Genomic DNA, 25,570 nt, shown 5'->3' on the forward strand with positions numbered 1-25,570 from the left:
AGGGTTTTACTTCTCATGAAACATATTTCTTGCATTCTAACATTTCTATTGTGATGGGAAGTTATGAGGAAGAAGCCCGGCCAGCTCATTTCGGTACAGCATGAGACGCTTAATCTCAGGGTTGTGGGTTCGAGCCCCACGTTGGGCTATGGAGATTTTAAGGTTAGGAATTGAGCACCAGCATGCAGATCAAAGTCTTATCTTAAAAGACTCCTTATTAAAGGATACTTCAGAGAAAACACATTCTATAGTGTTCACACACACCAAGCAAACATCAACGGCTGATCAGAAAATTATATATATATTGAACCCATCAATTTGTCTAGATTATCTAGCTTAACTAGAATGGAAAACTGCAAGAGATTGAATCCCTAACCAATGACAAGCGTTGGTTTGGTCTTCTTGCGAAAGAATTGGACAACATGGTTCAGGCTGTTTTTGTTCACGGAACTTGTGCTGAAAACATTAAAGGTAAAATGTTTTCTGTAAACTGATCATTATCTCAGACCTAGGTTGTTTTCATACAAGAGGGTTTTACTTCTCATGAAACATATTTCTTGCATTCTAACATTTCTATTGTGGTGGGAAGTTATGAGGAAGAAGCCCGGCCAGCTCATTTCGGTAGAGCATGAGACGCTTAATCTCAGGGTCGTGGGTATGAGCCCCACGTTGGGCTATGGAGATTTTAAGGTTAGGAATTGAGCACCAGCATGCAGATCGAAGTCTTAGCTTAAAAGACTCCTTATTAAAGGATACTTCAGAGCAAATACATTCCATAGAGTTCACACACACCAAGCAAACATCAACGTCTGATCAGAAAATTATATATATATTGAACCCATCAATTTGTCTAGATTATCTAGCCTAACTAGAATGGAAAACTGCAAGAGATTGAATCCCTAACCAATGACAAGCGTTGGTTTGATCTTCTTGCGAAATAATTGGACAACATGGTTCAGGTTGTTTTTGTTCACGGAACTTGTGCTCAAAAACATTAAAGGTAAAATGTATTCTGTAATCTGATCATTATCTCAGACCTAGGTTGTTTTCATACAAGACGGTTTTACTTCTCATGAAACATATTTCTTGCATTCTAACATTTCTATTGTGATGGGAAGTTATAAGGAAGAAGCCTGGCTAGCTCAGTTCGGTAGAGCATGAGACTCTTAATCTCAGGGTCGTGGGTTCGAGCCCCACGTTGGGCTATGGAGATTTTAAGGTTAGGAATTGAGCACCAGCATGCAGATCAAAGTCTTAGCTTAAAAGACTCCTTATTAAAGGATACTTCAGAGCAAATACATTCCATAGAGTTCACACACACCAAGCAAACATCAACGTCTGATCAGAAAATTATATATATATTGAACCCATCAATTTGTCTAGATTATCTAGCCTAACTAGAATGGAAAACTGCAAGAGATTGAATCCCTAACCAATGACAAGCGTTGGTTTGATCTTCTTGCGAAATAATTGGACAACATGGTTCAGGTTGTTTTTGTTCACGGAACTTGTGCTCAAAAACATTAAAGGTAAAATGTATTCTGTAATCTGATCATTATCTCAGACCTAGGTTGTTTTCATACAAGACGGTTTTACTTCTCATGAAACATATTTCTTGCATTCTAACATTTCTATTGTGATGGGAAGTTATAAGGAAGAAGCCTGGCTAGCTCAGTTCGGTAGAGCATGAGACTCTTAATCTCAGGGTCGTGGGTTCGAGCCCCACGTTGGGCTATGGAGATTTTAAGGTTAGGAATTGAGCACCAGCATGCAGATCAAAGTCTTAGCTTAAAAGACTCCTTATTAAAGGATACTTCAGAGAAAATACATTCCATAGAGTTCACACACACCAAGCAAACATCAACGTCTGATCAGAAAATTATATATATATTGAACCCATCAATTTGTCTAGATTATCTAGCCTAACTAGAATGGAAAACTGCAAGAGATTGAATCCCTAACCAATGACAAGCGTTGGTTTGATCTTCTTGCGAAATAATTGGACAACATGGTTCAGGTTGTTTTTGTTCACGGAACTTGTGCTCAAAAACATTAAAGGTAAAATGTATTCTGTAATCTGATCATTATCTCAGACCTAGGTTGTTTTCATACAAGAGGGTTTTACTTCTCATGAAACATTTTTCTTGCATTCTAACATTTCTATTGTGATGGGAAGTTATAAGGAAGAAGCCTGGCTAGCTCAGTTCGGTAGAGCATGAGACGCTTAATCTCAGGGTCGTGGGTTCGAGCCCCACGTTGGGCTATGGAGATTTTAAGGTTAGGGATTGAGCACCAGCATCCAGATCAGAGTCTTATCTTAAAAGACTCCTTATTAAAGGATACTTCAGAGCAAATACATTCCATAGAGTTCACACACACCAAGCAAACATCAACGGCTGATCAGAATATTATATATATATTGAACCCATCAATTTGTCTAGATTATCTAGCCTAACTAGAATGGAAACTGCAAGAGATTGAATCCCTAACCAATGACAAGCGTTGGTTTGATCTTCTTGCGAAATAATTGGACAACATGGTTCAGGTTGTTTTTGTTCACGGAACTTGTGCTCAAAAACATTAAAGGTAAAATGTATTCTGTAATCTGATCATTATCTCAGACCTAGGTTGTTTTCATACAAGAAGGTTTTACTTCTCATGAAACATATTTCTTGTATTCTAACATTTCTATTGTGATGGGAAGTTATTTGGAAGAAGCGCCAGCTCAGTTCGGTAGAGAATGACACTTTTAATCTCAGGGTCGTGGGTTCGAGCCCCACGTTGGGCTACGGAGATTTTAAGGTTAGGAATTGAGCACCAGCATGCAGATGAAAGTCTTAGCTTAAAAGACTCCTTATTAAAGGATACTTCAGAGCAAATACATTCCATAGAGTTCACACACACCAAGCAAACATCAACGTCTGATCAGAAAATTATATATATATTGAACCCATCAATTTGTCTAGATTATCTAGCCTAACTAGAATGGAAAACTGCAAGAGATTGAATTCCTAACCAATGACAAGCGTTGGTTTGATCTTCTTACGAAATAATTGGACAACATGGTTCAGGTTGTTTTTGTTCACGGAACTTGTGCTCAAAAACATTAAAGGTAAAATGTTTTCTGTAAACTGATCATTATCTCAGACCTAGGTTGTTTTCATACAAGAGGGTTTTACTTCTCATGAAACATATTTCTTGCATTCTAACATTTCTATTGTGATGGGAAGTTATGAGGAAGAAGCCCGGCCAGCTCATTTCGGTAGAGCATGAGACGCTTAATCTCAGGGTTGTGGGTTCGAGCCCCACGTTGGGCTATGGAGATTTTAAGGTTAGGAATTGAGCACCAGCATGCAGATCAAAGTCTTATCTTAAAAGACTCCTTATTAAAGGATACTTCAGAGAAAACACATTCTATAGTGTTCACACACACCAAGCAAACATCAACGGCTGATCAGAAAATTATATATATATTGAACCCATCAATTTGTCTAGATTATCTAGCTTAACTAGAATGGAAAACTGCAAGAGATTGAATCCCTAACCAATGACAAGCGTTGGTTTGGTCTTCTGGCGAAAGAATTGGACAACATGGTTCAGGGTGTTTTTGTTCACGGAACTTGTGCTGAAAACATTAAAGGTAAAATGTTTTCTGTAAACTGATCATTATCTCAGACCTAGGTTGTTTTCATACAAGAGGGTTTTACTTCTCATGAAACATATTTCTTGCATTCTAACATTTCTATTGTGATGGGAAGTTATGAGGAAGAAGCCCGGCCAGCTCATTTCGGTAGAGCATGAGGCGCTTAATCTCAGGGTCGTGGGTATGAGCCCCACGTTGGGCTATGGAGATTTTAAGGTTAGGAATTGAGCACCAGCATGCAGATCAAAGTCTTCTTAAAAGACTCCTTATTAAAGGATACTTCAGAGAAAATACATTCCATAGTGTTCACACACACCAAGCAAACATCAACGGCTGATCAGAAAATTATATATATATTGAACCCATCAATTTGTCTAGATTATCTAGCTTAACTAGAATGGAAAACTGCAAGAGATTGAATCCCTAACAAATGACAAGCGTGTGTTTGATCTTCTTGCGAAAGAATTGGACAACATGGTTCAGGCGGTTTTTGTTCACAGAACTTGTGCTCAAAAATATTAAATGTAAAACATATTCTGTAATCTCATCATTATCTCAGACCTAGGTTGTTTTCATACAAGAGGGTTTTACTTCTCATGAAACATATTTCTTGCATTCTAACATTTCTATTATGATGGGAAGTTATTTGGAAGAAGCGCCAGCTCAGTTCGATAGAGCATGACACTCTTAATCTCAGGGTCGTGGGATCGAGACCCATGTTGGGCTATGGAGATTTTAAGGTTAGGAATTGAGCACCAGCATGCAGATGAAAGTCTTAGCTTAAAAGACTCCTTATTAAAGGATACTTCAGAGCAAATACATTCCATAGAGTTCACACACACCAAGCAAACATCAACGTCTGATCAGAAATTTATATATATATTGAACCCATCAATTTGTCTAGATTATCTAGTTTAACTAGAATGAAAACTCGAAGAGATTGAATCCCTAAACCAATGACAAGCGTGTGTTTGATCTTCTTGCGAAAGAATTGGACAACATGGTTCAGGCGGTTTTTGTTCACGGAACTTGTGCTCAAAAATATTAAATGTAAAACTTATTCTGTAATCTCATCATTATCTCAGACCTAGGTTGTTTTCATACAAGAAGGTTTTACTTCTCATGAAACATATTTCTTGCATTCTAACATTTCAATTGTGACGGGAAGTTATTTGGAAGAAGCGCCAGCTCAGTTCGGTAGAGCATGACACTTTTAATCTCAGGGTCGTGGGTTCGAGCCCCACGTTGGGCTATGGAGATTTTAAGGTTAGGAATTGAGCACCAGCATCCAGATCAGAGTCTTATCTTAAAAGACTCCTTATTAAAGGATACTTCAGAGCAAATACATTCCATAGAGTTCACACACACCAAGCAAACATCAACGTCTGATCAGAAAATTATATATATATTGAACCCATCAATTTGTCTAGATTATCTAGCTTAACTAGAATGGAAAACTGCAAGAGATTGAATCCCTAACCAATGACAAGCGTGTGTTTGATCTTGCGAAAGAATTGGACAACATGGTTCAGGCGGTTTTTGTTCACGGAACTTGTGATCAAAAATATTAAATGTAAAACTTATTCTGTAATCTCATCATTATCTCAGACCTAGGTTGTTTTCATACAAGAAGGTTTTACTTCTCATGAAACATATTTCTTGCATTCTAACATTTCTATTGCGATGGGAAGTTATAAGGAAGAAGCCCGGCTAGCTCAGTTCGGTAGAGCATGAGACTCTTAATCTCAGGGTCGTGGGTTCGAGCCCCACGTCGGCTAAGGAGCTTTTGAGATTCGGAATTCAGCACCAGCATGCAGATCAAAGTCTTAGCTTAAAAGACTCCTTATTAAAGGATACTTCAGAGCAAATACATTCCACACACACCAAGCAAACATCAACGGCTGATCAGAATATTATATATATATTGAACCCATCAATTTGTCTAGATTATCTAGCTTAACTAGAATGGAAAACTGCAAGAGATTGAATCCCTAACCAATGACAAGCGAGTGTTTGATCTTCTTGCGAAAGAATTGGACAACATGGTTCAGGCGGTTTTTGTTTACGTAACTTGTGCTCAAAAATATTAAAGGTAAAACTTATTCGGTAATCTCATCATTATCTCAGACCTAGGTTGTTTTCATACAAGAGGGTTTTACTTCTCATGAAACATATTTCTTGCATTCTAACATTTCTATTGTGATGGGAAGTTATAAGGAAGAAGCCCGGCTAGCTCAGTTCGTTAGAGCATGAGACTCTTAATCTCAGGGTCGTGGGTTCGAGCCCCACGTTGGGCTATGGAGATTTTAAGGTTAGGAATTGAGCACCAGCATCCAGATCAGAGTCTTATCTTAAAAGACTCCTTATTAAAGGATACTTCAGAGCAAAAACATTCCATAGAGTTCACACACACCAAGCAAACATCAACGTCTGATCAGAAAATTATATATATATTGAACCCATCAATTTGTCTAGATTATCTAGCTTAACTAGAATGGAAAACTGCAAGAGATTGAATCCCTAACCAATGACAAGCGTGTGTTTGATCTTCTTGCGAAAGAATTGGACAACATGGTTCAGGCGGTTTTTGTTTACGTAACTTGTGCTCAAAAATATTAAAGGTGAAATTTATTCGGTAATCTCATCATTATCTCAGACCTAGGTTGTTTTCATACAAGAGGGTTTTACTTCTCATGAAACATATTTCTTGCATTCTAACATTTCTATTATGATGGGAAGTTATTTGGAAGAAGCGCCAGCTCAGTTCGATAGAGCATGACACTCTTAATCTCAGGGTCGTGGGATCGAGACCCACGTTGGGCTATGGAGATTTTAAGGTTAGGAATTGAGCACCAGCATGCAGATGAAAGTCTTAGCTTAATAGACTCCTTATTAAAGGATACTTCAGAGCAAATACATTCCATAGAGTTCACACACACCAAGCAAACATCAACGTCTGATCAGAAAATTATATATATATTGAACCCATCGATTTGTCTAGATTAACTAGCCTAACTAGAATGGAAAACTGCAAGAGATTGAATCCCTAACCACTGACAAGCGAGTGTTTGATCTTCTTGCGAAAGAATTGGACAACATGGTTCAGGCGGTTTTTGTTTACGTAACTTGTGCTCAAAAATATTAAAGGTAAAACTTATTCGGTAATCTCATCATTATCTCAGACCTAGGTTGTTTTCATACAAGAGGGTTTTACTTCTCATGAAACATATTTCTTGCATTCTAACATTTATATTATGATGGGAAGTTATTCTGAAGAAGCGCCAGCTCAGTTCGATAGAGCATGACACTCTTAATCTCAGGGTCGTGGGATCGAGACCCACGTTGGGCTATGGAGATTTTAAGGTTAGGAATTGAGCACCAGCATGCAGATGAAAGTCTTAGCTTAAAAGACTCCTTATTAAAGGATACTTCAGAGCAAATACATTCCATAGAGTTCACACACACCAAGCAAACATCAACGTCTGATCAGAAATTTATATATATATCGAACCCATCAAATTTTCTAGATTATCTAGCTTAACTAGAATGGAAAACTGCAAGAGATTGAATCCCTAACCAATGACAAGCGTGTGTTTGATCTTGCGAAAGAATTGGACAACATGGTTCAGGCGGTTTTTGTTCACGGAACTTGTGATCAAAAATATTAAATGTAAAACTTATTCTGTAATCTCATCATTATCTCAGACCTAGGTTGTTTTCATACAAGAAGGTTTTACTTCTCATGAAACATATTTCTTGCATTCTAACATTTCTATTGTGATGGGAAGTTATTTGGAAGAAGCGCCAGCTCAGTTCGGTAGAGCATGACACTTTTAATCTCAGGGTCGTGGGTTCGAGCCCCACGTTGGGCTACGGAGATTTTAAGGTTAGGAATTGAGCACCAGCATGCAGATGAAAGTCTTAGCTTAAAAGACTCCTTATTAAAGGATACTTCAGAGCAAATACATTCCATAGAGTTCACACACACCAAGCAAACATCAACGTCTGATCAGAAAATTATATATATATTGAACCCATCAATTTGTCTAGATTATCTAGCCTAACTAGAATGGAAAACTGCAAGATATTGAATCCCTAACCAATGACAAGCGTTGGTTTGATCTTCTTGCGAAATAATTGGACAACATGGTTCAGGTTGTTTTTGTTCACGGAACTTGTGCTCAAAAACATTAAGGGTAAAATGTATTCTGTAATCTGATCATTATCTCAGACCTAGGTTGTTTTCATACAAGACGGTTTTACTTCTCATGAAACATATTTCTTGCATTCTAACATTTCTATTGTGATGGGAAGTTATAAGGAAGAAGCCCGGCTAGCTCAGTTCGGTAGAGCATGAGACTCTTAATCTCAGGGTCGTGGGTTCGAGCCCCACGTTGGGCTATGGAGATTTTAAGGTTAGGAATTGAGCACCAGCATGCAGATCAAAGTCTTATCTTAAAAGACTCCTTATTAAAGGATACTTCAGAGAAAACACATTCTATAGTGTTCACACACACCAAGCAAACATCAACGGCTGATCAGAAAATTATATATATATTGAACCCATCAATTTGTCTAGATTATCTAGCTTAACTAGAATGGAAAACTGCAAGAGATTGAATCCCTAACCAATCACAAGCGTTGGTTTGGTCTTCTTGCGAAAGAATTGGACAACATGGTTCAGGGTGTTTTTGTTCACGGAACTTGTGCTCAAAAACATTAAGGGTAAAATATATTCTGTAATCTGATCATTATCTCAGACCTAGGTTGTTTTCATACAAGACGGTTTTACTTCTCATGAAACATATTTCTTGCATTCTAACATTTTTATTGTGATGGGAAGTTATAAGGAAGAAGCCCGGCTAGCTCAGTTCGGTAGAGCATGAGACTCTTAATCTCATGGTCGTGGGTTCGAGCCCCACGTTGGGCTAAGGAGCTTTTGAGATTCGGAATTCAGCACCAGCATGCAGATCAAAGTCTTAGCTTAAAAGACTCCTTATTAAAGGATACTTCAGAGCAAATACATTCCACACACACCAAGCAAACATCAACGGCTGATCAGAATATTATATATATATTAAACCCATCAATTTGTCTAGATTATATAGCTAAACTAGAATGGAAAACTGTAAGAGATTGAATCCCTAACCAATGACAAGCGTGTGTTTAATCTTCTTGCGAAAGAATTGGACAACATGGTTCAGGCGGTTTTTGTTCACGGAACTTGTGCTCAAAAATATTAAATGTAAAACTTATTCTGTAATCTCATCATTATCTCAGACCTAGGTTGTTTTCATACAAGAATGTTTTACTTCTCATGAAACATATTTCTTGCATTCTAACATTTCTATTGTGATGGGAAGTTATTTGGAAGAAGCGCCAGCTCAGCTCGGTAGAGCATGACACTTTTAATCTCAGGGTCGTGGGTTCGAGCCCCACGTTGGGCTATGGAGATTTTAAGCTTAGGAATTCTGCACCAGCATGCAGATTAAAGTCTTATCTTAAAAGACTCCTTATTAAAGGATACTTCAGAGCAAATACATTCCATAGAGTTCACACACACCAAGCAAACATCAACGTCTGATCAGAAAATTATATATATATTGAACCCATCAATTTGTCTAGATTAACTAGCCTAACTAGAATGGAAAACTGCAAGAGATTGAATCCCTAACCAATGACAAGCGAGTGTTTGATCTTCTTGCGAAAGAATTGGACAACATGGTTCAGGCGGTTTTTGTTTACGTAACTTGTGCTCAAAAATATTAAAGGTGAAACTTATTCGGTAATCTCATCATTATCTCAGACCTAGGTTGTTTTCATACAAGAGGGTTTTACTTCTCATGAAACATATTTCTTGCATTCTAACATTTCTATTATGATGGCAAGTTATTTGGAAGAAGCGCCAGCTCAGTTCGATAGAGCATGACACTCTTAATCTCAGGGTCGTGGGATCGAGACCCACGTTGGGCTATGGAGATTTTAAGGTTAGGAATTGAGCACCAGCATGCAGATGAAAGTCTTAGCTTAAAAGACTCCTTATTAAAGGATACTTCAGAGCAAATACATTCCATAGAGTTCACACACACCAAGCAAACATCAACGTCTGATCAGAAATTTATATATATATTGAACCCATCAATTTGTCTAGATTATCTAGCCTAACTAGAATGGAAAACTGCAAGAGATTGAATCCCTAACCAATGACAAGCGTTGGTTTGATCTTCTTGCGAAATAATTGGACAACATGGTTCAGGTTGTTTTTGTTCACGGAACTTGTGCTCAAAAACATTAAGGGTAAAATGTATTCTGTAATCTGATCATTATCTCAGACCTAGGTTGTTTTCATACAAGACGGTTTTACTTCTCATGAAACATATTTCTTGCATTCTAACATTTCTATTGTGATGGGAAGTTATAAGGAAGAAGCCCGGCTAGCTCACATGGTAGAGCATGAGACTCTTAATCTCAGGGTCGTGGGTTCGAGCCCCACGTTGGGCTATGGAGATTTTAAGGTTAGGAATTGAGCACCAGCATGCAGATCAAAGTCTTAGCTTGAAAGACTCCTTATTAAAGGATACTTCAGAGCAAATACATTCCATAGAGTTCACACACACCAAGCAAACATCAACATCTGATCAGAAAATTATATATATATTGAACCCATCAATTTGTCTAGATTATCTAGCCTAACTAGAATGGAAAACTGCAAGAGATTGAATCCCTAACCAATGACAAGCGTTGGTTTGATCTTCTTGCGAAATAATTGGACAACATGGTTCAGGTTGTTTTTGTTCACGGAACTTGTGCTCAAAAACATTAAGGGTAAAATGTATTCTGTAATCTGATCATTATCTCAGACCTAGGTTGTTTTCATACAAGACGGTTTTACTTCTCATGAAACATATTTCTTGCATTCTAACATTTCTATTGTGATGGGAAGTTATAAGGAAGAAGCCCGGCTAGCTCAGTTCGGTAGAGCATGAGACTCTTAATCTCATGGTTGTGGGTTCGAGCCCCACGTTGGGCTAAGGAGCTTTTGAGATTCGGAATTCAGCACCAGCATGCAGATCAAAGTCTTAGCTTAAAAGACTCCTTATTAAAGGATACTTCAGAGCAAATACATTCCACACACACCAAGCAAACATCAACGGCTGATCAGAATATTATATATATATATTAAACCCATCAATTTGTCTAGATTATATAGCTAAACTAGAATGGAAAACTGTAAGAGATTGAATCCCTAACCAATGACAAGCGTGTGTTTAATCTTCTTGCGAAAGAATTGGACGACATGGTTCAGGCGGTTTTTGTTCACGGAACTTGTGCTCAAAAATATTAAATGTAAAACTTATTCTGTAATCTCATCATTATCTCAGACCTAGGTTGTTTTCATACAAGAAGGTTTTACTTCTCATGAAACATATTTCTTGCATTCTAACATTTCTATTGTGATGGGAAGTTATTTGGAAGAAGCGCCAGCTCAGTTCGGTAGAGCATGAGACGCTTAATCTCAGGGTCGTGGGTATGAGCCCCACGTTGGGCTATGGAGATTTTAAGGTTAGGAATTGAGCACCAGCATGCAGATCAAAGTCATCTTAAAAGACTCCTTATTAAAGGATACTTCAGAGAAAATACATTCCATAGTGTTCACACACACCAAGCAAACATCAACGGCTGATCAGAAAATTATATATATATTGAACCAATCAATTTGTCTAGATTATCTAGCTTAACTAGAATGGAAAACTGCAAGAGATTGAATCCCTAACCAATGACAAGCGTGTGTTTGATCTTCTTGCGAAAGAATTGGACAACATGGTTCAGGCGGTTTTTGTTCACAGAACTTGTGCTCAAAAATATTAAATGTAAAACATATTCTGTAATCTCATCATTATCTCAGACCTAGGTTGTTTTCATACAAGAAGGTTTTACTTCTCATGAAACATATTTCTTGCATTCTAACATTTCTATTGTGATGAGAAGGTATTTGGAAGAAGCGCCAGCTCAGTTCGGTAGAGCATGACACTTTTAATCTCAGGGTCGTGGGTTCGAGCCCCACGTTGGGCTACGGAGATTTTAAGGTTAGGAATTGAGCACCAGCATGCAGATGAAAGTCTTAGCTTAAAAGACTCCTTATTAAAGGATACTTCAGAGCAAATACATTCCATAGAGTTCACACACACCAAGCAAACATCAACGTCTGATCAGAAATTTATATATATATCGAACCCATCAATTTTTCTAGATTATCTAGCTTAACTAGAATGGAAAACTGCAAGAGATTGAATCCCTAACCAATGACAAGCGTGTGTTTGATCTTGCGAAAGAATTGGACAACATGGTTCAGGCGGTTTTTGTTCACGGAACTTGTGATCAAAAATATTAAATGTAAAACTTATTCTGTAATCTCATCATTATCTCAGACCTAGGTTGTTTTCATACAAGAAGGTTTTACTTCTCATGAAACATAATTCTTGCATTCTAACATTTCTATTCTGATGGGAAGTTATTTGGAAGAAGGGCCAGCTCAGTTCGGTAGAGCATGACACTTTTAATCTCAGGGTCGTGGGTTCGAGCCCCACGTTGGGCTACGGAGATTTTAAGGTTAGGAATTGAGCACCAGCATGCAGATGAAAGTCTTAGCTTAAAAGACTCCTTATTAAAGGATACTTCAGAGCAAATACATTCCATAGAGTTCACACACACCAAGCAAACATCAACGTCTGATCAGAAAATTATATATATATTGAACCCATCAATTTGTCTAGATTATCTAGCCTAACTAGAATGGAAAACTGCAAGATATTGAATCCCTAACCAATGACAAGCGTTGGTTTGATCTTCTTGCGAAATAATTGGACAACATGGTTCAGGTTGTTTTTGTTCACGGAACTTGTGCTCAAAAACATTAAGGGTAAAATGTATTCTGTAATCTGATCATTATCTCAGACCTAGGTTGTTTTCATACAAGACGGTTTTACTTCTCATGAAACATATTTCTTGCATTCTAACATTTCTATTCTGATGGGAAGTTATTTGGAAGAAGGGCCAGCTCAGTTCGGTAGAGCATGACACTTTTAATCTCAGGGTCGTGGGTTCGAGCCCCACGTTGGGCTACGGAGATTTTAAGGTTAGGAATTGAGCACCAGCATGCAGATGAAAGTCTTAGCTTAAAAGACTCCTTATTAAAGGATACTTCAGAGCAAATACATTCCATAGAGTTCACACACACCAAGCAAACATCAACGTCTGATCAGAAAATTATATATATATTGAACCCATCAATTTGTCTAGATTATCTAGCCTAACTAGAATGGAAAACTGCAAGATATTGAATCCCTAACCAATGACAAGCGTTGGTTTGATCTTCTTGCGAAATAATTGGACAACATGGTTCAGGTTGTTTTTGTTCACGGAACTTGTGCTCAAAAACATTAAGGGTAAAATGTATTCTGTAATCTGATCATTATCTCAGACCTAGGTTGTTTTCATACAAGACGGTTTTACTTCTCATGAAACATATTTCTTGCATTCTAACATTTCTATTGTGATGGGAAGTTATAAGGAAGAAGCCCGGCTAGCTCAGTTCGGTAGAGCATGAGACTCTTAATCTCAGGGTCGTGGGTTCGAGCCCCACGTTGGGCTATGGAGATTTTAAGGTTAGGAATTGAGCACCAGCATGCAGATCAAAGTCTTAGCTTGAAAGACTCCTTATTAAAGGATACTTCAGAGCAAATACATTCCATAGAGTTCACACACACCAAGCAAACATCAACGTCTGATCAGAAAATTATATATATATTGAACCCATCAATTTGTCTAGATTATCTAGCCTAACTAGAATGGAAAACTGCAAGAGATTGAATCCCTAACCAATGACAAGCGTTGGTTTGATCTTCTTGCGAAATAATTGGACAACATGGTTCAGGTTGTTTTTGTTCACGGAACTTGTGCTCAAAAACATTAAGGGTAAAATATATTCTGTAATCTGATCATTATCTCAGACCTAGGTTGTTTTCATACAAGACGGTTTTACTTCTCATGAAACATATTTCTTGCATTCTAACATTTTTATTGTGATGGGAAGTTATAAGGAAGAAGCCCGGCTAGCTCAGTTCGGTAGAGCATGAGACTCTTAATCTCATGGTCGTGGGTTCGAGCCCCACGTTGGGCTAAGGAGCTTTTGAGATTCGGAATTCAGCACCAGCATGCAGATCAAAGTCTAAGCTTAAAAGACTCCTTATTAAAGGATACTTCAGAGCAAATACATTCCACACACACCAAGCAAACATCAACGGCTGATCAGAATATTATAAATATATTAAACCCATCAATTTGTCTAGATTATATAGCTAAACTAGAATGGAAAACTGTAAGAGATTGAATCCCTAACCAATGACAAGCGTGTGTTTAATCTTCTTGCGAAAGAATTGGACAACATGGTTCAGGCGGTTTTTGTTCACGGAACTTGTGCTCAAAAATATTAAATGTAAAACTTATTCTGTAATCTCATCATTATCTCAGACCTAGGTTGTTTTCATACAAGAATGTTTTACTTCTCATGAAACATATTTCTTGCATTCTAACATTTCTATTGTGATGGGAAGTTATTTGGAAGAAGCGCCAGCTCAGCTCGGTAGAGCATGACACTTTTAATCTCAGGGTCGTGGGTTCGAGCCCCACGTTGGGCTATGGAGATTTTAAGCTTAGGAATTCTGCACCAGCATGCAGATTAAAGTCTTATCTTAAAAGACTCCTTATTAAAGGATACTTCAGAGCAAATACATTCCATAGAGTTCACACACACCAAGCAAACATCAACGTCTGATCAGAAAATTATATATATATTGAACCCATCAATTTGTCTAGATTAACTAGCCTAACTAGAATGGAAAACTGCAAGAGATTGAATCCCTAACCAATGACAAGCGAGTGTTTGATCTTCTTGCGAAAGAATTGGACAACATGGTTCAGGCGGTTTTTGTTTACGTAACTTGTGCTCAAAAATATTAAAGGTGAAACTTATTCGGTAATCTCATCATTATCTCAGACCTAGGTTGTTTTCATACAAGAGGGTTTTACTTCTCATGAAACATATTTCTTGCATTCTAACATTTCTATTATGAAAGGAAGTTATTTGGAAGAAGCGCCAGCTCAGTTCGATAGAGCATGACACTCTTAATCTCAGGGTCGTGGGATCGAGACCCACGTTGGGCTATGGAGATTTTAAGGTTAGGAATTGAGCACCAGCATGCAGATGAAAGTCTTAGCTTAAAAGACTCCTTATTAAAGGATACTTCAGAGCAAATACATTCCATAGAGTTCACACACACCAAGCAAACATCAACGTCTGATCAGAAATTTATATATATATTGAACCCATCAATTTGTCTAGATTATCTAGCCTAACTAGAATGGAAAACTGCAAGAGATTGAATCCCTAACCAATGACAAGCGTTGGTTTGATCTTCTTGCGAAATAATTGGACAACATGGTTCAGGTTGTTTTTGTTCACGGAACTTGTGCTCAAAAACATTAAGGGTAAAATGTATTCTGTAATCTGATCATTATCTCAGACCTAGGTTGTTTTCATACGAGACGGTTTTACTTCTCATGAAACATATTTCTTGCATTCTAACATTTCTATTGTGATGGGAAGTTATAAGGAAGAAGCCCGGCTAGCTCAGTTCGGTAGAGCATGAGACTCTTAATCTCAGGGTCGTGGGTTCGAGCCCCACGTTGGGCTATGGAGATTTTAAGGTTAGGAATTGAGCACCAGCATGCAGATCAAAGTCTTAGCTTGAAAGACTCCTTATTAAAGGATACTTCAGAGCAAATACATTCCATAGAGTTCACACACACCAAGCAAACATCAACATCTGATCAGAAAATTATATATATATTGAACCCATCAATTTGTCTAGATTATCTAGCCTAACTAGAATGGAAAACTGCAAGAGATTGAATCCCTAACCAATGACAAGCGTTGGTTTGATCTTCTTGCGAAATAATTGGACAACATGGTTCAGGTTGTTTTTGTTCACGGAACTTGTGCTCAAAAACATTAAGGGTAAAATGTATTCTGTAATCTGATCATTATCTCAGACCTAGGTTGTTTTCATACAAGACGGTTTTACTTCTCATGAAACATATTTCTTGCATTCTAACATTTCTATTGTGATGGGAAGTTATAAGGAAGAAGCCCGGCTAGCTCAGTTCGGTAGAGCATGAGACTCTTAATCTCATGGTTGTGGGTTCGAGCCCCACGTTGGGCTAAGGAGCTTTTGAGATTCGGAATTCAGCACCAGCATGCAGATCAAAGTCTTAGCTTAAAAGACTCCTTATTAAAGGATACTTCAGAGCAAATACATTCCACACACACCAAGCAAACATCAACGGCTGATCAGAATATTATATATATATATTAAACCCATCAATTTGTCTAGATTATATAGCTAAACTAGAATGGAAAACTGTAAGAGATTGAATCCCTAACCAATGACAAGCGTGTGTTTAATCTTCTTGCGAAAGAATTGGACGACATGGTTCAGGCGGTTTTTGTTCACGGAACTTGTGCTCAAAAATATTAAATGTAAAATTTATTCTGTAATCTCATCATTATCTCAGACCTAGGTTGTTTTCATACAAGAAGGTTTTACTTCTCATGAAACATATTTCTTGCATTCTAACATTTCTATTGTGATGGGAAGTTATTTGGAAGAAGCGCCAGCTCAGTTCGGTAGAGCATGAGACGCTTAATCTCAGGGTCGTGGGTATGAGCCCCACGTTGGGCTATGGAGATTTTAAGGTTAGGAATTGAGCACCAGCATGCAGATGAAAGTCTTAGCTTAAAAGACTCCTTATTAAAGGATACTTCAGAGCAAATACATTCCATAGAGTTCACACACACCAAGCAAACATCAACGGCTGATCAGAAAATTATATATATATTGAACCAATCAATTTGTCTAGATTATCTAGCTTAACTAGAATGGAAAACTGCAAGAGATTGAATCCCTAACCAATGACAAGCGTGTGTTTGATCTTCTTGCGAAAGAATTGGACAACATGGTTCAGGTTGTTTTTGTTCACGGAACTTGTGCTCAAAAACATTAAGGGTAAAATGTATTCTGTAATCTGATCATTATCTCAGACCTAGGTTGTTTTCATACAAGACGGTTTTACTTCTCATGAAACATATTTCTTGCATTCTAACATTTCTATTGTGATGGGAAGTTATAAGGAAGAAGCCCGGCTAGCTCAGTTCGGTAGAGCATGAGACTCTTAATCTCATGGTTGTGGGTTCGAGCCCCACGTTGGGCTAAGGAGCTTTTGAGATTCGGAATTCAGCACCAGCATGCAGATCAAAGTCTTAGCTTAAAAGACTCCTTATTAAAGGATACTTCAGAGCAAATACATTCCACACACACCAAGCAAACATCAACGGCTGATCAGAATATTATATATATATTGAACCCATCAATTTGTCTAGATTATCTAGCTTAACTAGAATGGAAAACTGCAAGAGATTGAATCCCTAACCAATGACAAGCGAGTGTTTGATCTTCTTGCGAAAGAATTGGACAACATGGTTCAGGCGGTTTTTGTTTACGTAACTTGTGCTCAAAAATATTAAAGGTAAAACTTATTCGGTAATCTCATCATTATCTCAGACCTAGGTTGTTTTCATACAAGAGGGAAACATATTTCTTGCATTCTAACATTTCTATTGTGATGGGAAGTTATTTGGAAGAAGGGCCAGCTCAGTTCGTTAGAGCATGAGACTCTTAATCTCAGGGTCGTGGGTTCGAGCCCCACGTTGGGCTATGGAGATTTTAAGGTTAGGAATTGAGCACCAGCATCCAGATCAGAGTCTTATCTTAAAAGACTCCTTATTAAAGGATACTTCAGAGCAAAAACATTCCATAGAGTTCACACACACCAAGCAAACATCAACGTCTGATCAGAAAATTATATATATATTGAACCCATCAATTTGTCTAGATTATCTAGCTTAACTAGAATGGAAAACTGCAAGAGATTGAATCCCTAACCAATGACAAGCGTGTGTTTGATCTTCTTGCGAAAGAATTGGACAACATGGTTCAGGCGGTTTTTGTTTACGTAACTTGTGCTCAAAAATATTAAAGGTGAAACTTATTCGGTAATCTCATCATTATCTCAGACCTAGGTTGTTTTCATACAAGAGGGTTTTACTTCTCATGAAACATATTTCTTGCATTCTAACATTTCTATTATGATGGGAAGTTATTTGGAAGAAGCGCCAGCTCAGTTCGATAGAGCATGACACTCTTAATCTCAGGGTCGTGGGATCGAGACCCACGTTGGGCTATGGAGATTTTAAGGTTAGGAATTGAGCACCAGCATGCAGATGAAAGTCTTAGCTTAAAAGACTCCTTATTAAAGGATACTTCAGAGCAAATACATTCCATAGAGTTCACACACACCAAGCAAACATCAACGTCTGATCAGAAAATTATATATATATTGAACCCATCAATTTGTCTAGATTAACTAGCCTAACTAGAATGGAAAACTGCAAGAGATTGAATCCCTAACCACTGACAAGCGAGTGTTTGATCTTCTTGCGAAAGAATTGGACAACATGGTTCAGGCGTTTTTTGTTTACGTAACTTGTGCTCAAAAATATTAAAGGTAAAACTTATTCGGTAATCTCATCATTATCTCAGACCTAGGTTGTTTTCATACAAGAGGGTTTTACTTCTCATGAAACATATTTCTTGCATTCTAACATTTTTATTATGATGGGAAGTTATTCTGAAGAAGCGCCAGCTCAGTTCGATAGAGCATGACACTCTTAATCTCAGGGTCGTGGGATCGAGACCCACGTTGGGCTATGGAGATTTTAAGGTTAGGAATTGAGCACCAGCATGCAGATGAAAGTCTTAGCTTAAAAGACTCCTTATTAAAGGATACTTCAGAGCAAATACATTCCATAGAGTTCACACACACCAAGCAAACATCAACGTCTGATCAGAAATTTATATATATATCGAACCCATCAATTTTTCTAGATTATCTAGCTTAACTAGAATGGAAAACTGCAAGAGATTGAATCCCTAACCAATGACAAGCGTGTGTTTGATCTTGCGAAAGAATTGGACAACATGGTTCAGGCGGTTTTTGTTCACGGAACTTGTGATCAAAAATATTAAATGTAAAACTTATTCTGTAATCTCATCATTATCTCAGACCTAGGTTGTTTTCATACAAGAAGGTTTTACTTCTCATGAAACATATTTCTTGCATTCTAACATTTCTATTGTGATGGGAAGTTATTTGGAAGAAGCGCCAGCTCAGTTCGGTAGAGCATGACACTTTTAATCTCAGGGTCGTGGGTTCGAGCCCCACGTTGGGCTACGGAGATTTTAAGGTTAGGAATTGAGCACCAGCATGCAGATGAAAGTCTTAGCTTAAAAGACTCCTTATTAAAGGATACTTCAGAGCAAATACATTCCATAGAGTTCACACACACCAAGCAAACATCAACGTCTGATCAGAAAATTATATATATATTGAACCCATCAATTTGTCTAGATTATCTAGCCTAACTAGAATGGAAAACTGCAAGATATTGAATCCCTAACCAATGACAAGCGTTGGTTTGATCTTCTTGCGAAATAATTGGACAACATGGTTCAGGTTGTTTTTGTTCACGGAACTTGTGCTCAAAAACATTAAGGGTAAAATGTATTCTGTAATCTGATCATTATCTCAGACCTAGGTTGTTTTCATACAAGACGGTTTTACTTCTCATGAAACATATTTCTTGCATTCTAACATTTCTATTGTGATGGGAAGTTATAAGGAAGAAGCCCGGCTAGCTCAGTTCGGTAGAGCATGAGACTCTTAATCTCAGGGTCGTGGGTTCGAGCCCCACGTTGGGCTATGGAGATTTTAAGGTTAGGAATTGAGCACCAGCATGCAGATCAAAGTCTTAGCTTGAAAGACTCCTTATTAAAGGATACTTCAGAGCAAATACATTCCATAGAGTTCACACACACCAAGCAAACATCAACGTCTGATCAGAAAATTATATATATATTGAACCCATCAATTTGTCTAGATTATCTAGCCTAACTAGAATGGAAAACTGCAAGAGATTGAATCCCTAACCAATGACAAGCGTTGGTTTGATCTTCTTGCGAAATAATTGGACAACATGGTTCAGGTTGTTTTTGTTCACGGAACTTGTGCTCAAAAACATTAAGGGTAAAATATATTCTGTAATCTGATCATTATCTCAGACCTAGGTTGTTTTCATACAAGACGGTTTTACTTCTCATGAAACATATTTCTTGCATTCTAACATTTTTATTGTGATGGGAAGTTATAAGGAAGAAGCCCGGCTAGCTCAGTTCGGTAGAGCATGAGACTCTTAATCTCATGGTCGTGGGTTCGAGCCCCACGTTGGGCTAAGGAGCTTTTGAGATTCGGAATTCAGCACCAGCATGCAGATCAAAGTCTTAGCTTAAAAGACTCCTTATTAAAGGATACTTCAGAGCAAATACATTCCACACACACCAAGCAAACATCAACGGCTGATCAGAATATTATATATATATTAAACCCATCAATTTGTCTAGATTATATAGCTAAACTAGAATGGAAAACTGTAAGAGATTGAATCCCTAACCAATGACAAGCGTGTGTTTAATCTTCTTGCGAAAGAATTGGACAACATGGTTCAGGCGGTTTTTGTTCACGGAACTTGTGCTCAAAAATATTAAATGTAAAACTTATTCTGTAATCTCATCATTATCTCAGACCTAGGTTGTTTTCATACAAGAATGTTTTACTTCTCATGAAACATATTTCTTGCATTCTAACATTTCTATTGTGATGGGAAGTTATTTGGAAGAAGCGCCAGCTCAGCTCGGTAGAGCATGACACTTTTAATCTCAGGGTCGTGGGTTCGAGCCCCACGTTGGGCTATGGAGATTTTAAGCTTAGGAATTCTGCACCAGCATGCAGATTAAAGTCTAATCTTAAAAGACTCCTTATTAAAGGATACTTCAGAGCAAATACATTCCATAGAGTTCACACACACCAAGCAAACATCAACGTCTGATCAGAAAATTATATATATATTGAACCCATCAATTTGTCTAGATTAACTAGCCTAACTAGAATGGAAAACTGCAAGAGATTGAATCCCTAACCAATGACAAGCGAGTGTTTGATCTTCTTGCGAAAGAATTGGACAACATGGTTCAGGCGGTTTTTGTTTACGTAACTTGTGCTCAAAAATATTAAAGGTGAAACTTATTCGGTAATCTCATCATTATCTCAGACCTAGGTTGTTTTCATACAAGAGGGTTTTACTTCTCATGAAACATATTTCTTGCATTCTAACATTTCTATTATGATGGGAAGTTATTTGGAAGAAGCGCCAGCTCAGTTCGATAGAGCATGACACTCTTAATCTCAGGGTCGTGGGATCGAGACCCACGTTGGGCTATGGAGATTTTAAGGTTAGGAATTGAGCACCAGCATGCAGATGAAAGTCTTAGCTTAAAGGATACTTCAGAGCAAATACATTCCATAGAGTTCACACACACCAAGCAAACATCAACGTCTGATCAGAAATTTATATATATATTGAACCCATCAATTTGTCTAGATTATCTAGCCTAACTAGAATGGAAAACTGCAAGAGATTGAATCCCTAACCAATGACAAGCGTTGGTTTGATCTTCTTGCGAAATAATTGGACAACATGGTTCAGGTTGTTTTTGTTCACGGAACTTGTGCTCAAAAACATTAAGGGTAAAATGTATTCTGTAATCTGATCATTATCTCAGACCTAGGTTGTTTTCATACAAGACGGTTTTACTTCTCATGAAACATATTTCTTGCATTCTAACATTTCTATTGTGATGGGAAGTTATAAGGAAGAAGCCCGGCTAGCTCAGTTCGGTAGAGCATGAGACTCTTAATCTCAGGGTCGTGGGTTCGAGCCCCACGTTGGGCTATGGAGATTTTAAGGTTAGGAATTGAGCACCAGCATGCAGATCAAAGTCTTAGCTTGAAAGACTCCTTATTAAAGGATACTTCAGAGCAAATACATTCCATAGAGTTCACACACACCAAGCAAACATCAACATCTGATCAGAAAATTATATATATATTGAACCCATCAATTTGTCTAGATTATCTAGCCTAACTAGAATGGAAAACTGCAAGAGATTGAATCCCTAACCAATGACAAGCGTGTGTTTAATCTTCTTGCGAAAGAATTGGACGACATGGTTCAGGCGGTTTTTGTTCACGGAACTTGTGCTCAAAAATATTAAATGTAAAACTTATTCTGTAATCTCATCATTATCTCAGACCTAGGTTGTTTTCATACAAGAAGGTTTTACTTCTCATGAAACATATTTCTTGCATTCTAACATTTCTATTGTGATGGGAAGTTATTTGGAAGAAGCGCCAGCTCAGTTCGGTAGAGCATGAGACGCTTAATCTCAGGGTCGTGGGTATGAGCCCCACGTTGGGCTATGGAGATTTTAAGGTTAGGAATTGAGCACCAGCATGCAGATGAAAGTCTTAGCTTAAAAGACTCCTTATTAAAGGATACTTCAGAGCAAATACATTCCATAGAGTTCAGACACACCAAGCAAACATCAACGTCTGATCAGAAAATTATATATATATTGAACCCATCAATTTGTCTAGATTATCTAGCTTAACTAGAATGGAAAACTGCAAGAGATTGAATCCCTAACCAATGAAAAGCGTTGGTTTGGTCTTCTTGCGAAAGAATTGGACAACATGGTTCAGGGTGTTTTTGTTCACGGAACTTGTGCTGAAAACATTAAAGGTAAAATGTTTTCTGTAAACTGATCATTATCTCAGACCTAGGTTGTTTTCATACAAGAGGGTTTTACTTCTCATGAAACATATTTCTTGCATTCTAACATTTCTATTGTGATGGGAAGTTATGAGGAAGAAGCCCGGCCAGCTCATTTCGGTAGAGCATGAGACGCTTAATCTCAGGGTCGTGGGTATGACCCCCACGTTGGGCTATGGAGATTTTAAGGTTAGGAATTGAGCACCAGCATGCAGATCAAAGTCATCTTAAAAGACTCCTTATTAAAGGATACTTCAGAGAAAATACATTCCATAGTGTTCACACACACCAAGCAAACATCAACGGCTGATCAGAAAATTATATATATATTGAACCAATCAATTTGTCTAGATTATCTAGCTTAACTAGAATGGAAAACTGCAAGAGATTGAATCCCTAACCAATGACAAGCGTGTGTTTGATCTTCTTGCGAAAGAATTGGACAACATGGTTCAGGCGGTTTTTGTTCACAGAACTTGTGCTCAAAAATATTAAATGTAAAACATATTCTGTAATCTCATCATTATCTCAGACCTAGGTTGTTTTCATACAAGAAGGTTTTACTTCTCATGAAACATATTTCTTGCATTCTAACATTTCTATTGTGATGAGAAGGTATTTGGAAGAAGCGCCAGCTCAGTTTGGTAGAGCATGACACTTTTAATCTCAGGGTCGTGGGTTCGAGCCCCACGTTGGGCTATGGAGATTTTAAGGTTAGGAATTGAGCACCAGCATGCAGATCAGAGTCTTATCTTAAAAGACTCCTTATTAAAGGATACTTCAGAGCAAATACATTCCATAGAGTTCACACACACCAAGCAAACATCAACGTCTGATCAGAAAATTATATATATATTGAACCCATCAATTTGTCTAGATTATCTAGCTTAACTAGAATGGAAAACTGCAAGAGATTGAATCCCTAACCAATGACAAGCGTGTGTTTGATCTTCTTGCGAAAGAATTGGACAACATGGTTCAGGTGGTTTTTGTTTATGTAACTTGTGCTGAAAACATTAAAGGTAAAACTTATTTGGTAATCTCATCATTATCTCAGACCTAGGTTGTTTTCATACAAGAGGGTTTTACTTCTCATGAAACATATTTCTTGCATTCTAACATTTCTATTGTGATGGGAAGTTATAAGATGAAGCCCGGCTAGCTCAGTTCGGTAGAGCATGAGACTCTTAATCTCAGGGTTGTGGGTTCGAGCCCCACGTTGGGCTATGGAGATTTTAAGGTTAGGAATTGAGCACCAGCATACAGATCAAAGTCTTAGCTTAAAAGACTCCTTATTAAAGGATACTTCAGAGCAAATACATTCCATAGAGTTCACACACACCAAGCAAACATCAACGTCTGATCAGAAAATTATATATATATTGAACCCATCAATTTGTCTAGATTATCTAGCCTAACTAGAATGGAAAACTGCAAGAGATTGAATCTAACCAATGACAAGCGTTGGTTTGATCTTCTTGCGAAATAATTGGACAACATGGTTCAGGTTGTTTTTGTTCACGGAACTTGTGCTCAAAAACATTAAAGGTAAAATGTATTCTGTAATCTGATCATTATCTCAGACCTAGGTTGTTTTCATACAAGAGGGTTTTACTTCTCATGAAACATATTTCTTGCATTCTAACATTTCTATTGTGATGGGAAGTTATAAGGAAGAAGCCCGGCTAGCTCAGTACGGTAGAGCATGAGACTCTTAATCTCAGGGTTGTGGTTTCGAGCCCCACGTTGGGCTAAGGAGCTTTTGAGATTCGGAATTCAGCACCAGCATGCAGATCAAAGTCTTAGCTTAAAAGACTCCTTATTAAAGGATACTTCAGAGCAAATACATTCCACACACACCAAGCAAACATCAACGGCTGATCAGAATATTATATATATATTAAACCCATCAATTTGTCTAGATTATATAGCTAAACTAGAATGGAAAACTGTAAGAGATTGAATCCCTAACCAATGACAAGCGTGTGTTTAGTCTTCTTGCGAAAGAATTGGACGACATGGTTCAGGCGGTTTTTGTTCACGGAACTTGTGCTCAAAAATATTAAATGTAAAACTTATTCTGTAATCTCATCATTATCTCAGACCTAGGTTGTTTTCATACAAGAAGGTTTTACTTCTCATGAAACATATTTCTTGCATTCTAACATTTCTATTGTGATGGGAAGTTATTTGGAAGAAGCGCCAGCTCAGTTCGGTAGAGCATGACACTTTTAATCTCAGGGTCGTGGGTTCGAGCCCCACGTTGGGCTATGGAGATTTTAAGGTTAGGAATTCTGCACCAGCATGCAGATTAAAGTCTTATCTTAAAAGACTCCTTATTAAAGGATACTTCAGAGCAAATACATTCCATAGAGTTCACACACACCAAGCAAACATCAACGTCTGATCAGAAAATTATATATATATTGAACCCATCAATTTGTCTAGATTAACTAGCCTAACTAGAATGGAAAACTGCCAGAGATTGAATCCCTAACCACTGACAAGCGAGTGTTTGATCTTCTTGCGAAAGAATTGGACAACATGGTTCAGGCGGTTTTTGTTTACGTAACTTGTGCTCAAAAATATTAAAGGTAAAACTTCTTCGGTAATCTCATCATTATCTCAGACCTAGGTTGTTTTCATACAAGAGGGTTTTACTTCTCATGAAACATATTTCTTGCATTCTAACATTTATATTATGATGGGAAGTTATTTGGAAGAAGCGCCAGCTCAGTTCGATAGAGCATGACACTCTTAATCTCAGGGTCGTGGGATCGAGACCCACGTTGGGCTATGGAGATTTTAAGGTTAGGAATTGAGCACCAGCATGCAGATGAAAGTCTTAGCTTAAAAGACTCCTTATTAAAGGATACTTCAGAGCAAATACATTCCATAGAGTTCACACACACCAAGCAAACATCAACGTCTGATCAGAGAATTATATATATATTGAACACATAAATTTGTCTAGATTATCTAGCCTAACTAGAATGGAAAACTGCAGAGATTGAATCCCTAACCAA

At 37.7% G+C, this 25,570-nt stretch overlaps 14 non-coding genes across 14 annotated transcripts; all 14 read left to right on the top strand.

The window, feature by feature from the left end:
• The first annotated feature begins 1,131 nt into the window (after nt 1–1,131).
• On the top strand, nt 1,132–1,205 carry trnak-cuu (transfer RNA lysine (anticodon CUU)). The gene has a single exon. It is a non-coding gene; the product is annotated as a tRNA-Lys (tRNA).
• Nucleotides 1,206–1,660: 455 nt separating this feature from the next.
• trnak-cuu (transfer RNA lysine (anticodon CUU)) lies at nt 1,661–1,734 on the top strand. Its single transcript has one exon. It is a non-coding gene; the product is annotated as a tRNA-Lys (tRNA).
• Nucleotides 1,735–7,970: 6,236 nt separating this feature from the next.
• trnak-cuu (transfer RNA lysine (anticodon CUU)) lies at nt 7,971–8,044 on the top strand. The gene has a single exon. It is a non-coding gene; the product is annotated as a tRNA-Lys (tRNA).
• Nucleotides 8,045–8,499: 455 nt separating this feature from the next.
• On the top strand, nt 8,500–8,573 carry trnak-cuu (transfer RNA lysine (anticodon CUU)). The gene has a single exon. It is a non-coding gene; the product is annotated as a tRNA-Lys (tRNA).
• Nucleotides 8,574–10,599: 2,026 nt separating this feature from the next.
• On the top strand, nt 10,600–10,673 carry trnak-cuu (transfer RNA lysine (anticodon CUU)). Its single transcript has one exon. It is a non-coding gene; the product is annotated as a tRNA-Lys (tRNA).
• Nucleotides 10,674–13,220: 2,547 nt separating this feature from the next.
• On the top strand, nt 13,221–13,294 carry trnak-cuu (transfer RNA lysine (anticodon CUU)). The gene has a single exon. It is a non-coding gene; the product is annotated as a tRNA-Lys (tRNA).
• Nucleotides 13,295–13,749: 455 nt separating this feature from the next.
• Nucleotides 13,750–13,823, top strand: trnak-cuu (transfer RNA lysine (anticodon CUU)). The gene has a single exon. It is a non-coding gene; the product is annotated as a tRNA-Lys (tRNA).
• A 1,498-nt stretch (nt 13,824–15,321) lies between these two features.
• Nucleotides 15,322–15,395, top strand: trnak-cuu (transfer RNA lysine (anticodon CUU)). Its single transcript has one exon. It is a non-coding gene; the product is annotated as a tRNA-Lys (tRNA).
• Nucleotides 15,396–15,850: 455 nt separating this feature from the next.
• trnak-cuu (transfer RNA lysine (anticodon CUU)) lies at nt 15,851–15,924 on the top strand. Its single transcript has one exon. It is a non-coding gene; the product is annotated as a tRNA-Lys (tRNA).
• A 974-nt stretch (nt 15,925–16,898) lies between these two features.
• On the top strand, nt 16,899–16,972 carry trnak-cuu (transfer RNA lysine (anticodon CUU)). Its single transcript has one exon. It is a non-coding gene; the product is annotated as a tRNA-Lys (tRNA).
• Nucleotides 16,973–19,505: 2,533 nt separating this feature from the next.
• Nucleotides 19,506–19,579, top strand: trnak-cuu (transfer RNA lysine (anticodon CUU)). Its single transcript has one exon. It is a non-coding gene; the product is annotated as a tRNA-Lys (tRNA).
• A 455-nt stretch (nt 19,580–20,034) lies between these two features.
• trnak-cuu (transfer RNA lysine (anticodon CUU)) lies at nt 20,035–20,108 on the top strand. The gene has a single exon. It is a non-coding gene; the product is annotated as a tRNA-Lys (tRNA).
• A 1,483-nt stretch (nt 20,109–21,591) lies between these two features.
• Nucleotides 21,592–21,665, top strand: trnak-cuu (transfer RNA lysine (anticodon CUU)). The gene has a single exon. It is a non-coding gene; the product is annotated as a tRNA-Lys (tRNA).
• Nucleotides 21,666–23,696: 2,031 nt separating this feature from the next.
• Nucleotides 23,697–23,770, top strand: trnak-cuu (transfer RNA lysine (anticodon CUU)). The gene has a single exon. It is a non-coding gene; the product is annotated as a tRNA-Lys (tRNA).
• Nucleotides 23,771–25,570: the final 1,800 nt, after the last annotated feature.

The sequence above is a fragment of the Platichthys flesus genome, chromosome 20, assembly GCF_949316205.1.
Source record: "Platichthys flesus chromosome 20, fPlaFle2.1, whole genome shotgun sequence".
Lineage (NCBI taxonomy): Eukaryota > Metazoa > Chordata > Actinopteri > Pleuronectiformes > Pleuronectidae > Platichthys > Platichthys flesus.